This window comes from Parasteatoda tepidariorum, chromosome 3 (genome assembly GCF_043381705.1).
Source record: "Parasteatoda tepidariorum isolate YZ-2023 chromosome 3, CAS_Ptep_4.0, whole genome shotgun sequence".
Lineage (NCBI taxonomy): Eukaryota > Metazoa > Arthropoda > Arachnida > Araneae > Theridiidae > Parasteatoda > Parasteatoda tepidariorum.
Window position 1 is genome coordinate 49,328,957 of NC_092206.1, and position 13,579 is coordinate 49,342,535.

A 13,579-nucleotide genomic window follows, 5' to 3' on the forward strand; every position below is an offset into this window, starting at 1 on the left:
GTTTACATTCTTAGATTATTTTCATCGGCTTTTTGAAATTTTTTCTTTATTCTATGATGATCCTCTTATATTTTATTTATCTGTCTCTATTTTAAGGCTAATAAGTACCTATATAATAACCTTTTATTCACAATAAAAAATAATTAATTTCCTATCTTAAAATTTTATTAATTGAAATTTTTTTTACTTGAATTTAAAATCTTTGAGCATCTTTTTAACCACATTATTGAGCTTTCTCTGTGTCTATTAAATTTTTTAAACCTTAAGCAATTCATAAGTTACTTTTATACTTACTTACTCGTCAAGAATGTAACTGAGGTGGCTATATTTTGAAGTGGAAATGTGGGTCACATGTCATTATGAACTATGTCATGTGTATTATAAATTAAAATATAAAAATTAAATTTATTTAAAAATAGCTCCATTTTCAATTTTTTAAGAAAAAGTTGGCATTAATTTTCATATTATAATTGCATACTGCTTTAAAATATGCTAACTATATTCATATTTAAGACAATTTTAAAATAAGTGATTTTATTAGAAAAAAGATATTAATAACTCAAACTAAAAATATTGCATGAAATATAATCATCTTTTTAATAACTATTGGTCTTTAATTCTTTATTTTTTTATTATGCAGTAATAAATGATTTTATTAAATCTGTCCTTAAAAAATTGGATAAAGAATATGGAAATATAGTATCTATTTTATTGAATTTTATTTATTCATTTTATCTACATATCATTTTTTTCATTCATTATTATTATCGTCTAAAATTTTAAATATATATACATTTTACTATGTTTTAAATAATGTAATATATGCATGCTTTATTTATAAATTACCATTCTCTTACAGCTATAATATACAGCTCTTTAGAAATGAAAATAGAACTTGTATTGAAAAAGGCTATTTCTCATCATTCTCATTTAATGTTGTGAGTAGGTATGTGTTTTTGTTTATTAATTTTTTAAAAAATATTATAAACTTAAAAGATGACATTCTTATATTAAAATATTAGAAAATCTTAGTTTTATATTTTAATTTTTTTTAATAAAATGTTTAAAGCTATATTACTTCAGTTTTTGTAATTTTTTTAAAACAAAGTGCATTAAGCTGTTTGTAACACGTATGTTTTATATGCTGTTTGTGTTTTCTCTTAATGTTCTTTCTTTTCCTGTCTTACAATCCCTAGTTATATTAGCAGATTTATTTGCATCTAAACTATGTAGGGAATGTTATTTATGTATTTAACATTGCCTTTATATTAATATTTATATTAGCACTTTGTCATTTTCTACATGTGCTTATAATCTATTATTGCCAATAATTGTATAAGAAATTGTATTTTATTTTATCAAACTTATTTTATCAAACTGTTATTAAAATTTCACTTTCTAAAACTAATTGTTCTTTTTAAAAGAATTGAGGAATTTTAATAATGTTATCCTAATTTGTTTATCAGGTGTAGGTTACAGAAGATATTAATTGTAGGTTTCATCTAACAAATAACTTGTAACAGTTTTTTAAAAAAAATGAATAAATTCTCATAATTTTAGCAAAACCAATTTTAGTTTTTCTACCATTTATTATTTGATAAGCTGGTTGTACAAATAAAAATATTGGGAACCTGATTAAACTTTATCATGTCATTACTTGTTAATAATACATACAATAACAACTCCAAACAATGGTCTGTCATCGTTGTGAATGGGTAGCCGCCGCTATTCCAAGTTATAAACAAATTGGTTGTTCAAAAAATAAAATTTACAAAATGACTGAAATAAGTGTGTGCTCTCTAAAACAAACAATTATTGTAACTTGCCTGGCATTTCATTGTTTACGCAAAACTGTACAAGCATTACTCACCTTAAATGTTTTTAAAAGAATCCCTATGATGTAATTTTATTTCTGAAGTGAAAATTTATAAATTTCTGATAAGGCAATTGTAATAAAGCCGGAAAAAATAAAAAAATTTACTTTATTACTATAACTATTTATTATAGTGATCTTTTTTTTTCTAAAGATATCATTGATTTGCGTTTTCAACAGCCATATAGCGAAGCTAATTTGTACATGTTTTTACTATCCTCAATAACTTTAATTTTATCTTGAGAATTTTTGTTTGCGATTAGAAATAATCACTCAAATTTCTTTTATTTTATTAATAAATTTCTTATTCAGATAACCACTTTTCCAGTAACTAAAAAGAATTTAATAGTTAAACAAATACTTATCAGGCACATGTACACATTATTTCATTGGCAATTTCTATGATAAACTGAAGATGCATGAAGAATTACCATTCATTGTGTATGTTAGAAAAACATTCCTGCAGATCATCCATGAAAGTTGTACCTTATCTGTAGGAGGCAGAATCTAACTATCAACACTGTGATTGATTTTTGTATGAATGCTCAATTTCAATATAACAGAATTCCTCTGAATAGTGCCAACCACCCTTGAAAGATGCAGCTTATCTATGGTAGACACAGTTGAACTTGTCAAACCAATGACTGACAGTTGTATGAGTATGTAAAAATTATTAGCAATGCCTTGGATGCGATAACCGATATGAGAAAATATGTTTAGTAATCAGTTAAAACTATCGGAGACATGAGATAAAAAATTGGAATTGGACTAAGATACACCTTGTTATATAATTTATGCTAACAAGTGAAGCCACTAGCAGTTTAGCAAAAAGGTCAAGATCGGGAGAATGTTTCTCCCCCTCCCCGATACACTATTACCCTATCTGATAACATTTTTTTTTTTTTTTTTTTGTATAGTGACACGACCCACCCTATTTGTGTAGGGTTTAAATCAAGCAGAAAATGTACAATAAATAGAAATAAAAGTTACAGAAGTACCCAAAGTGACAAACAGATACTCAAAAGACAATAGTAATAAAATCAAACACAATAAAATCACAATGTAATAAAGTCGAACACAAAAAAGTTAAAATTACTGCGAAGTTAAACACCATCGTAATGGAAAAATGCAGGTAAAACAGATATAAAGAAATTGTAAACAGTTGACAGTGATAAAAAAAAAACATGAAAGCGTAAAATCAAGCCCCAGTAGAAGAGATGAATGACAAATAATGAGTAACATAAAACCATTAAAGAAAAAACATTAAGTTAAAAACCGATGAACTGCCTGAGACACCCAAGAAGTAGGGAGCACAGGTTCCGGGTCTTATTGCCTGTCTCCGAGTACATCTTCCGAGTTTGTTTAATAATAGAGATGATAATTTTTCTGCAGGCCAAATTGGCAAAACATTGGTGTTGATTAAAATTGGTAAAGTTATTGTCACGGAGTGTCCGGAATTGGGAACAACTAAAAATTAAATGATCGATTGTCTGTTGTTCCCCACACTAATTGCATTGAATGTTTTTATTAAAAAGTCTATTTTGATGTTCTCCGAACACTCTATGACCCGTTAAAAATTGGTTAAAATAAAAATTTGCCTGCAGTCTGTTTAGTTTTGGATCCTTGAAGAATTTAAAAGTTTGCCTGCCCTTCCCAGAACTCTGCCACTCCCGCTTCCAGCGACTCATATTGTGTGATTTGACCACAGTTTTAATTTGGGCATTAGAACTGGGGACTTCAATTGAGATGTTGCAGTCACTCGTGGCTTCTTTGGCTGATGACATATAAAAAACAGTTTTGCTATGTGGTGAAGACTGCAGGTTAAAATATGAATTTTTTCATGCTGAACCGTCAGTGGGTTAAAGGTTCCTGTAATGTAAGTCCTACGGAAGACGTTTAGTAACATAAACATAGAGTCATTCTTTGCTGCTATTTGAGGCAGTTGTGGACAAAGATTTTGCAGTATTTACAAAGAGCATTTATTGTTATTGTAAAGAAAAACCTAATTGGAACTGACAAATAACGAAATGAAATTATTCCTTTAGATTAATGAATCAGTACATGCACCTGCGAAGCATTTTTGCTGGAATAAATAAAAATGGTACCTGGTTTAGAAGATCAAACACGGAACTTTACAAGGCATATAAAGAACCTGATGTCATTAAATTTATCAAAATTCAAGGGATTAAATGGGCAGGCCACATTATAAGAATGGAGGATAGCAGGACCAAAAAAAGTTTTCATTGCCAGGCCAACAGGTACAAGAAAAAGAGGACGGCCAAGCCTGAGATTTTTAGACTGCCTTGAAAAAGATCTACAAGTTTTAAAGATAATAAACTGGAGAACCTTGGCTAAGGGAAGAATGTCTTGGCATTGGCTTGTTGAGAAGACCAAGGCCCATCCTGAGCTGTTGTGCCAAGTAGAAAAAGAAGACATGCACCTCACTGAACTTATTAGTACTTATTAGTTAGGCCGTACTTATTACATCATATGAACTTATCTAACATTTTGTTAAATGAAACACTTGCCTGGAGAGAGAATTTTGTATGTCTATAGAGAGAACTTTGAATGGATTATAAATTTTACTGTTTCAATTATTTTGAGTTATTAATAGAGATGGAACAAAGCTTCTGAAAAGCTGTAACTTTAGCTACATCACCAAAGCTTTGGTCTGGCTGAATAATGAGCTGTAATTCAGCCTATGCCAACTGTTAACAATAAATGAATATTCTTTGTTCAATTATTGTTACATAAAATAATTGTGTATTAAGTTAAGTTCAATTGTACCTTATAATAAAACATAGTATAAATTTTTATTTAATTGAAAAGTTTGTGTGTATTTGGATTAAACTCTTGCTGGCAAAAACAATTCAATAATTAATAATATTATTAATTTAATTTGAAAGTTGTTAAGAAATAAAGTTACGTGTTATATTTTATTAATAATTATGTGAACAACTAGATGTTCACATAATTATTAATAAAATGTAGATTGTTTTAGCTTTTTAGCTAGCTTTGAATCTTTTGAAAATAGTGTAATTAGTTTTATTTTCTACTCGGAAAAATGTGCTAGTAATAGGCATTATTAAAAAATTTCTTTTATAATTATATTTCAATTAATCGTTATAGGTTTAATATTTCTTTTTTATTTATTTAAATATGTTAAACTGACAGCAAAATTCGACTAATTTCATTCTCGTTGATCAAGATTATCAACAATAAACATGCAGATAATTATCAAAAAATAAAAGATGAATAATTATTTCATATTATTATTAAATACCAACTTTTCTGTTACTACCAGATCATAGCAAAAATAAATGCCTTAATTGGTGATATTATATTTTTAAAAAATGTATAGATAAAAGTGAAAGTACCAGTGAAAATGTGGACTATTAATACCTTTGGTTATATTGGTCCTTTGAACCAATGACTAAATTTATTTATTTTCTTTCCCCGATTAAACTTACTGTTTACATGCTTAGATTATTAATGATTAGCTTTATTGAAAACCTTTAATCCTTCTGGAGAATAATGCTATAATGGTTTTTGACTGTATGAAAGATATTTTACATTAGAAAGTTAAAAATATGATGCATTCCTCTTGTCCAAGAAGTTTTTAGAGAATTATAGAAAAATTTTCACTTTAACCTATTGAAAATAGATTAGATTCAATAATTTTTTAATGATTTAAAAGCATTTTAAACAATGTCATATGTACATTTAATAGAATTTCATACTAAAATACATTTCTATGTATGTATCTTTGTATTAAAATCAACTGCACCATATGAAACTTTTTAACTCTGTTTTGCTCAGAATTATATTTGTTATGTTTACAGATTCAACAGCAAACTTGTTATGAACTATGTCCGCAGATAAAATAGATCTTTTCTATTAGTTTAGAAATCCATTTTTAAATGTGCCTATGAGTTCATTTACAAATCTTTTTCTTTTTAATAATATTAAAAAATGAGCATAGTTCTGTTGTCAAATATAAAAAATAAGCCTATATGTGCTTTATATATAAAACATACTTTTCAATGCTGTTATATCTAAACAAAATCTGTTGATATTTGTGACAAATAAATGTGATCATTGAAATTATTCAATAAAAATCACCTTTTTTATTTTTCAAAAGCTTTCATATTATGAACTTTAATTAATTTTGTCAAATAAGGGATATAATCATCACAACCTATTCTAAATGCTTGATTTGATATTCCATAGATACTATATGATTGAAATACCTATCAGGGATGCTACGCCTGCGCCATTTGCGACAAACTGAGACAAAACGGCATAACTGCGCCATTTTGCGACATTCAGCTCAGTTTCTGCCAAAGCTGCGCCATTCTGAGACAAAACGTCCAAAATTTGGCAAACCTGAATTCAGTTTCAAATATTAATCCGCATTGCCGTGAGTCATTGGAGATCATTTTGCCGTTCACGTCTCCAAGGGATGAAAGACTTCCACGAAAAAGCGGAAATCCACTTTTTTCTCCCAATTTTTAAAATTTTCGACCATGTTCCAAAAACTAAAATTTTTAGGGAGTCCAATNTTTATTTTTTTTACCTTAGTCTAGTAATGTCACAGCCCATTGCTAGCGAGAACATTCGTCACTAGATGGGGCAGTCATCTAGTGAAACGTCAAACTTTGTAATATTTCTTATTTTATATTGTTAAAATGTTCTCAGTAAATCACTTATATTTTAATTTTAAATGTAATTCCGATAAATTATTTTTCATTAAAAATACATATGGAAGTGAGAACTTGTAGAAGCATTTCATGAAACCAAAGTAAAAGCTAAACCTGAAAGCCTTTGTAGTCTTGTGTAACTTTTCCCCCGGCTCTTAAATTGTTCTCAGTATTAAATTATAAACCACTTTTAGCCAGTGAACCCAAAGTTCTGGTTCTCTGCATAAGATGATAATTAAAACATACTTAGTTCTATAGTAACTGTTTTATAGATTTTATTAAGGAAAAAAAAAGAGATAAATGAATAAAGTTAAAATACAGTAAAGAAACAAAAATACATACACAAAAAATTTAAACACTCATGCTAATGAAAAATGTTTTAGCAATTCATAAAAATATTTTGGTATGGGGTTCAATCAGAAAAACAATGAGTTATCACTGTTAAAAGATCTAGGTTATCCTCAATAAGAACTTTTAACCATTCAAGATTGACTTAATTCAGAAAACAAGGGGGGAATTAATAAATTAAAATAAAGAATAATAAAATTAACAAACAAATATCTCTCTCTTTTTTTAAAAAAAGATCATGTTTGTTTTGTGTGTTCAACTTAAGTTACATTATGTTCAGTCGTACAAAACAGGGGTCTGTCCAGACATTTTGTGAAAGGTCTGTTTTTGTAAAATTGTGAAAAAATTCCTCGTAATTTGTGAATATAAAATAAATGTTACATTCTTTCAACCAGGGTCCTGCTTTTGTGAATTTGTGCAAATAGGGTCCTGTTATTGCAAAAAACGTTTCCAGGGAGTTTTTAAATTGTCAAGAGATACAAGATTATGCTCAACACTGTAAAATTATATTTAAAAAAAATTAAATTTTAAAAAATAAACAGCAATTGCTGCTACTAAATTAGAGATGCAACATACAAATATTTGGTATTTAGTCAATACTGCTGAACGCAGAATATTCATTTCTGATGAATAAATGAAGAAACGTCTGACGAAGACAAAACTTAGTTCGTTTACATCTGTCTTTCTTTCCCCCCCACCCCCTGGGAAGAATTTATTTGCTTAACAAAACAATAATGAAGATAAACAAATTTGTGAAGGGTCCATTTTTAGGTTAAAATATTTTGTGAAGGGTCTGTTAACGGACCCAAATTTCTTTTAAACAGACCCCTGTAAAAACTGTACAACTCAGAAACTTGAAATTACATAGCTGTGTAGAAAAATTTAATTGAGGTAAAATAGAATTAACATTTACATTTAATTTTAATACCCATTGCTACTGAAAATACTCATTGTGTGATGCATCTTGTATTCTTAAGTTTATATATTTTCTTCTAATTACAGTTGTTTAATCTTTCAAATATGGGTAATAGTTCACTTATTACATAATTAATAAATTAACAAAATTTCTTAACCAAAATTATAATAATTATATATTTTATAAAAAATGATCAGATATTTTTTAAAAAATCATCGACTCTTGACCCTTTGCTGGTATAACTCATGATCCAGAATAGCAGTTACTATCATGCACTGTAGGGAAAAGCGTAAGGGAGGGGGGGAATAAAAGAAATACTAGCAAGCAGGTTAAAAAGCAAAACAAGCAAAAAGTGGAACCTCCTATTGTACACTAAAATAGTAAAATGATTACGATAATGCCAAAAATCTTAGTAATTTACAAAAATATATTTTGTATTATGTTTAGAACAGTGGGTACTTTATAACATCAATGATTGACTAAATTTAAGAAACAAAAGGGGTGAGATTAATGAATTAAAATTAAGAACAATAACATTAACAAATATATGCAAATTCTTATGCTAATGCCTTAGAATTTCATAAAAATATTTTGGCATTATGTTCAGTTGTGATTAGTTATCATCTGCACCTATTTTAAAGAATTTTTTTTTCTTTGCCAAGATTGGCGATATTAAAAGCCAATGTGGATTGTACTAGCACACGTAGACTTGTACTTGTCCTTTGAAAAATTATTAATTTAAAAAGTAATAACCTGGAATGCACCATCTTTTTTAACTTTATTATTTAGAAAAACTATAAAGATTTAAATAATGAGGCTTGAAAAATCTGAGACTACACTCTAAACAACACATGAAATAAAATAAAAATTTAGCTAACAATAAAAACAAAATATTCTAGCTATAATAATAAATTAATTCGAATATTTTTTTTTTACTCGTGTATCATTTAAATATTTTTTCAAAGCAGATTAAACAATTTTATCCTAGATATTTAAACTGAATTAAAATACTACAGGTAATACAACTGATGCAGATGATCTCCTAAAAACATGGGGTTACTTAGTTACTTTCAATCTAGGCATTTATTTTTTAAACACATGTAAACTTAGTTCCATAAGGTAACTAATAAAATACAAATTTTAGAAAATTGTTAAAAGTGCTAAATATTTGAATAAATATGAGAAAAACATTTAATGCAGACTGCGCTCTAAATAAATAATATAGTGAAGTTCGTCTCGAATACACAATACACATCTTGTGAATAAGAATGCTTAGTGACATGCATCTATATGTCACTAGGCATGTTTTCCTTCATTTCAAGTAGCATGAAAAATGCATGCCATGTATCTTAATATTAAAATATTAGAGTAAATCCACTAGCACATGAGATCTTTAATATTTATTGAGACTTTCTCATGTATAAAATTTAGAAACTAGTTTCATACAAATTGTATACACTACATAAAATAAATACTTACACTTTGAAAGGTAACTTCGGATCAGATGTCAAAGTTATTTTGAATGTAACTTTAGACCTAAAAAAAATAATTGGTGATTAACCCAAAATTTTATGTAATTGAACAAGTGTAAAAATTTAATAATTATTTCATAAATATATAGATAGAAAAAATTGTAAGTGGTGTTGAGCTTTCAAACTACTAGCACAAAAAAAGAGAAGAAATGGAATTAAAAAAAAAAAAAAAAAACAATTTCCCCCCAGCAAATAACGCGATCAATCAGTGGAGAGGTAGGTTTTCTAACTATTTCTAATTACAACTAACTATTTCTAACTTAAAGTATTACTAATCACAAAATACTCACATGGCAAAAAATATAACTTCAAGTGACTGCTTCTAAAATGATTTCCTGAAAAAAAGGGAGACTTTAAATAACGCGAAAACTTATGTGAAAGATTATTCTGTGAAAAAGGCAATAGGGAAATTAATACTGTATCAATTCTAGCAATACATAGTATATATATATACATTTCTTTTCGTTACAATAAAAACAAATGAACATAAACTACAAAAATCGTAAATGATGACAATATGTGAGAAATGAGACAATGACTAAAAAAAACACTATTATCAAACAATATTATAAGAAACAGAAAAAATATTACACTATATAGTTCAAAATGATTTATTTAATACACAAAAAATTCTAATTCATAAAAATTGACAATACCAGAAAACCACGTCAGTGAAAATGGAACTAGATCTATCGATGAAAACAATCAACCATCAAGATCAACAATCATAGGAAACTACAAATACAGTTAAAAAGGCAAAACAGAACGAAAAAAGATTTGCCACATTTTACGGATTATTCTCCCTGTACGGATTATTTTCACTGTATGGACTATTCTCACTGCACATTGCATCAAAATTCGCTAATCCAAATTCAAAAATGCAAGTGAGAGCCTGATTGGTGAAATAAATTCTCAAAATTTTGCTAAAAAGAAAAATCTCAGCAATTAGCTTCTTATTTGCATAACATTTCGCCATTCATGTAGTCAGTCACAACTCTACATTTTTATATCAGGTATGCAGTGTGAACGGTCCTTAAAAAAGAAGGTTTGAAGATGTGAAAAGGATCATTCTCGCTGATTGCGATTTTTTTTAATAACGAATGAGAGCCAGCTGATTAGTAAAAATTATGGAAGAATCGGAAAAAGATGGAAGATGAGCGGACTGCTACCATTAAAAGATTTTTGGGAAGTTAAGTAATAGACCTTTTTCACTAAATTTTTCACTACCGAAAGAGAACTTCATTAGCGAATATTTTGTGGATAAATATTTTCCGCCAATTTGGTTCTCATTCGCATGCAAAAGAATTGCAAGTTGTGATCCTTATTACCCACCTTCATCCACCCATCTACTTTTATATCCACCCATAGGCTAAACTGGGTAGCCTTCAGGACAGCGAAGGTCTATCCTAAAAATTCCTTAGCCTACACTGAAAATATTTGATTTTAAGAATGTAAGCTTAGAATGTATATATATATTATTTATTTTTTATTTTTTTCTTACAACGAAAATCCCAAAATTCTTTTTTTTCTAGGCAATAATTACAAACCATAGAAAGTTTTTTTCCTTACAAGTTTATCCTCTTAGCTGGAAACAAAATTAAGGCAGGCGTTATAAGTTGAAATTATCTTCGTATTCTCTAGTTTCAAAAGAGACTTCTGACATATTACCTTCCATAAAACTAGTTTGCACCCCTCCCCGACCTTTTAGAAACAAATTTTTGTTTCCCAGCGAAAAAAATGGGTTTCCTTTTTCATATGTTCTCGTCCCATAACACAAAGCGACGTTAGAATATATCGATTGCATATTTCTATAAAATTTCGTGTTTTCTCATTTGATTCTAATTAATATCAACAGCTGCGTTTGAGGGCGTCATTTAGCGGAAACTTTAATGAGATTTTTTATATAATATTTTGTTTCAAAGGAGAACTTTGATATTAATATCAAGTCAAAAGATAGGTGTTAAAATTTCTGAAAACATATAGATATGTTAAAAAATCTTAATGAAATTATTTCATTTTTTACGGCCACTCTATATAGTTAGCACAGTTGTCGCTAAAATCGATGATGATGCGAATATGATATGAGGCGGGTAAAAAAATTCTGTGTTGCCTACATTTGATGTATACTTTGTCCTACTTCAGTTTTTCGCATTTTTTCTCCTTTGTTTCCTAATTATCGTTAATAAATGCGCTTTAGGGGTTCATTTCTCAGTATTCTCAGACACTTTAATGATTTTTTTATAATTATTTGGTTTAATAGAGAACTTTGATATAAATATCAAGTCAAAGAATAGTCTAAATATTTCTAAAAACATATACGTATGCCAAAAAAATTTATAAAGCATTTTTAGAAATTTTCATTTGGTCTCTGTCACTTAGTTAGCTCAGATTTCGCTAAATTCGATGATGATGATGGAAAGAAGATGTGATTTGGGTTATACAATTCGCTGTAGCCTATATCTAAAGTATACTATTGGCTATTTCGGTTATAGGAATTACCCTCCTTTGTTTTCTAATTATTATTATTAGCTGCGTTTTAGGTTTTTTTCCCCGGGCATTTTAATGAACTTTTATAATTTTTTGGTTTAAGAGAGATTTTTGATAATAATATTAATTCATTGTATAGGTGGCAAAATTTCTAAAAATCTATACATATGCTAAGAAATATTTATAAGACAATTTAAATTTTTTTATTTTTATTTAGTCCTCGTCCTCCATATAGTTAGCACAGATATCGCTAAAATCGATGATGATGCGTTTATGATATGAGACTGGATGAGAAAAATGTTTGTAGTTTAGATTTCATGTATACTATTCTCTATTGCTGTTATAGGCAGTGTTCCCCGATGTTTTCAAATTATTATTAATAGGTACGTTTGAGGATGTTACTTAAGAGATACTTTAATGATTTTTGATAATTTTTTTGTTCAACTTTGATACTAATATCAAGTAAAAGGATGGGTGTTGAAATTTTTAAAACATATACATATGTTAAAATATATTTATAAAACATTTATAAAATCATTTTAGTTTGTTTTTGTCACTCTATATAGTTAGCACAGTTGTCGCTAAAATCAATGATGATGCAATTATTATAAGAAGCGGATAAAAAAATTCTGTGTATCCCACATTTAATTTATAATATGTTCTGCTTCGGTTATAAGCATTTTTCTCTGTTTTCTAATTATTATTAATAGCTGCATTTTAGAGGGCCATTTAAAAGACACTTAAATTATATTTAATAATTTTTAGGTTCACAATAGATGTTTGATAATAATATCAAGTCAAAGGATAGGAGTCAAAATTTCGAAAAAATATGCGTATGCTAAAAATAATTTTAAATACTTTTTAAAAATTTTGTTTTGTCTCTTTCACTCTGTATAAAAAGCACAGGGGTCACTAAAATCGAAGAAGATGCAATTACGATAAGAGTCGTGTGAAAAAATACTGTGTATCATTCATTTATTGCATACTATTGTCTATTTCTTATATTGGTATTGCTCTCCTTTGTTTTCTAATTATTATTAAGAGCAGCATTTAAGGGGGTCATTTGACTTATAATTTAATGATTTTTTTCGTTCGAAAGAGATTTTTGATAATAATATCAATTCATTGCATAAGAGTCAAAATCTTTTAAATTATATAAATATGCTAAAATATTTATAAAACAATTCAAATGTAATTATTTAGTCTTTGTCCTCTATATAGTTAGCACAGTTGTCGCTAAAATCGATGATGATGCAATTAAGATATGAGGCAGGTTAAAAAATTCTGTGTAGCCTAGATTTGATGTATACTATTGTCTATTTCAGTTATAGGCATTCTTCTTCTTTGTGTTCTAATTAATAATGGGTCATTGAAGGGGTCATTTGGCATGCACTTTAATGACTTTTTTAATAATTTTTTGGTTCAACGAAGAACTTTGATAATAATATCAAGTCTAAGGATCGGTGTCAAAATTTCTAAAAACATATCCAAATGCTAAAAAATATTTATAAAATTTTAAAAAAAATTGTCTTTGTCAGACTATATAGTTAGCTCACGTGACGCTAAATTCAATTAGGAGGCAAATATGGTATGAAATAAATTATGAAATTCTGTAAATAAAACTATTATATTAATTTTCTTCATTTTTCTCTTTTATCTTTTTGTATTTATTTATTGTGCTATATCTATCTATCATCTCACTCTCTCTCTCTCTGTATATATA

The 13,579-nt window shown here is 27.9% G+C and overlaps 1 protein-coding gene and 1 long non-coding RNA gene across 4 annotated transcripts in view; one reads left to right on the forward strand and one right to left on the reverse strand.

The window, feature by feature from the left end:
• Positions 1 to 13,579, forward strand: part of LOC107440563 (WD repeat domain 37) — a 114,324-nt gene that overhangs the window by 19,384 nt on the left and 81,361 nt on the right. The window lies entirely within an intron of this gene.
• Positions 8,480 to 10,156, reverse strand: LOC122270950 (uncharacterized). The gene is made up of 3 exons (XR_006226065.2): positions 10,026 to 10,156; positions 9,660 to 9,704; positions 8,480 to 9,373 (listed from the first exon to the last, which is right to left on the reverse strand). It is a non-coding gene; the product is annotated as an uncharacterized lncRNA (long non-coding RNA).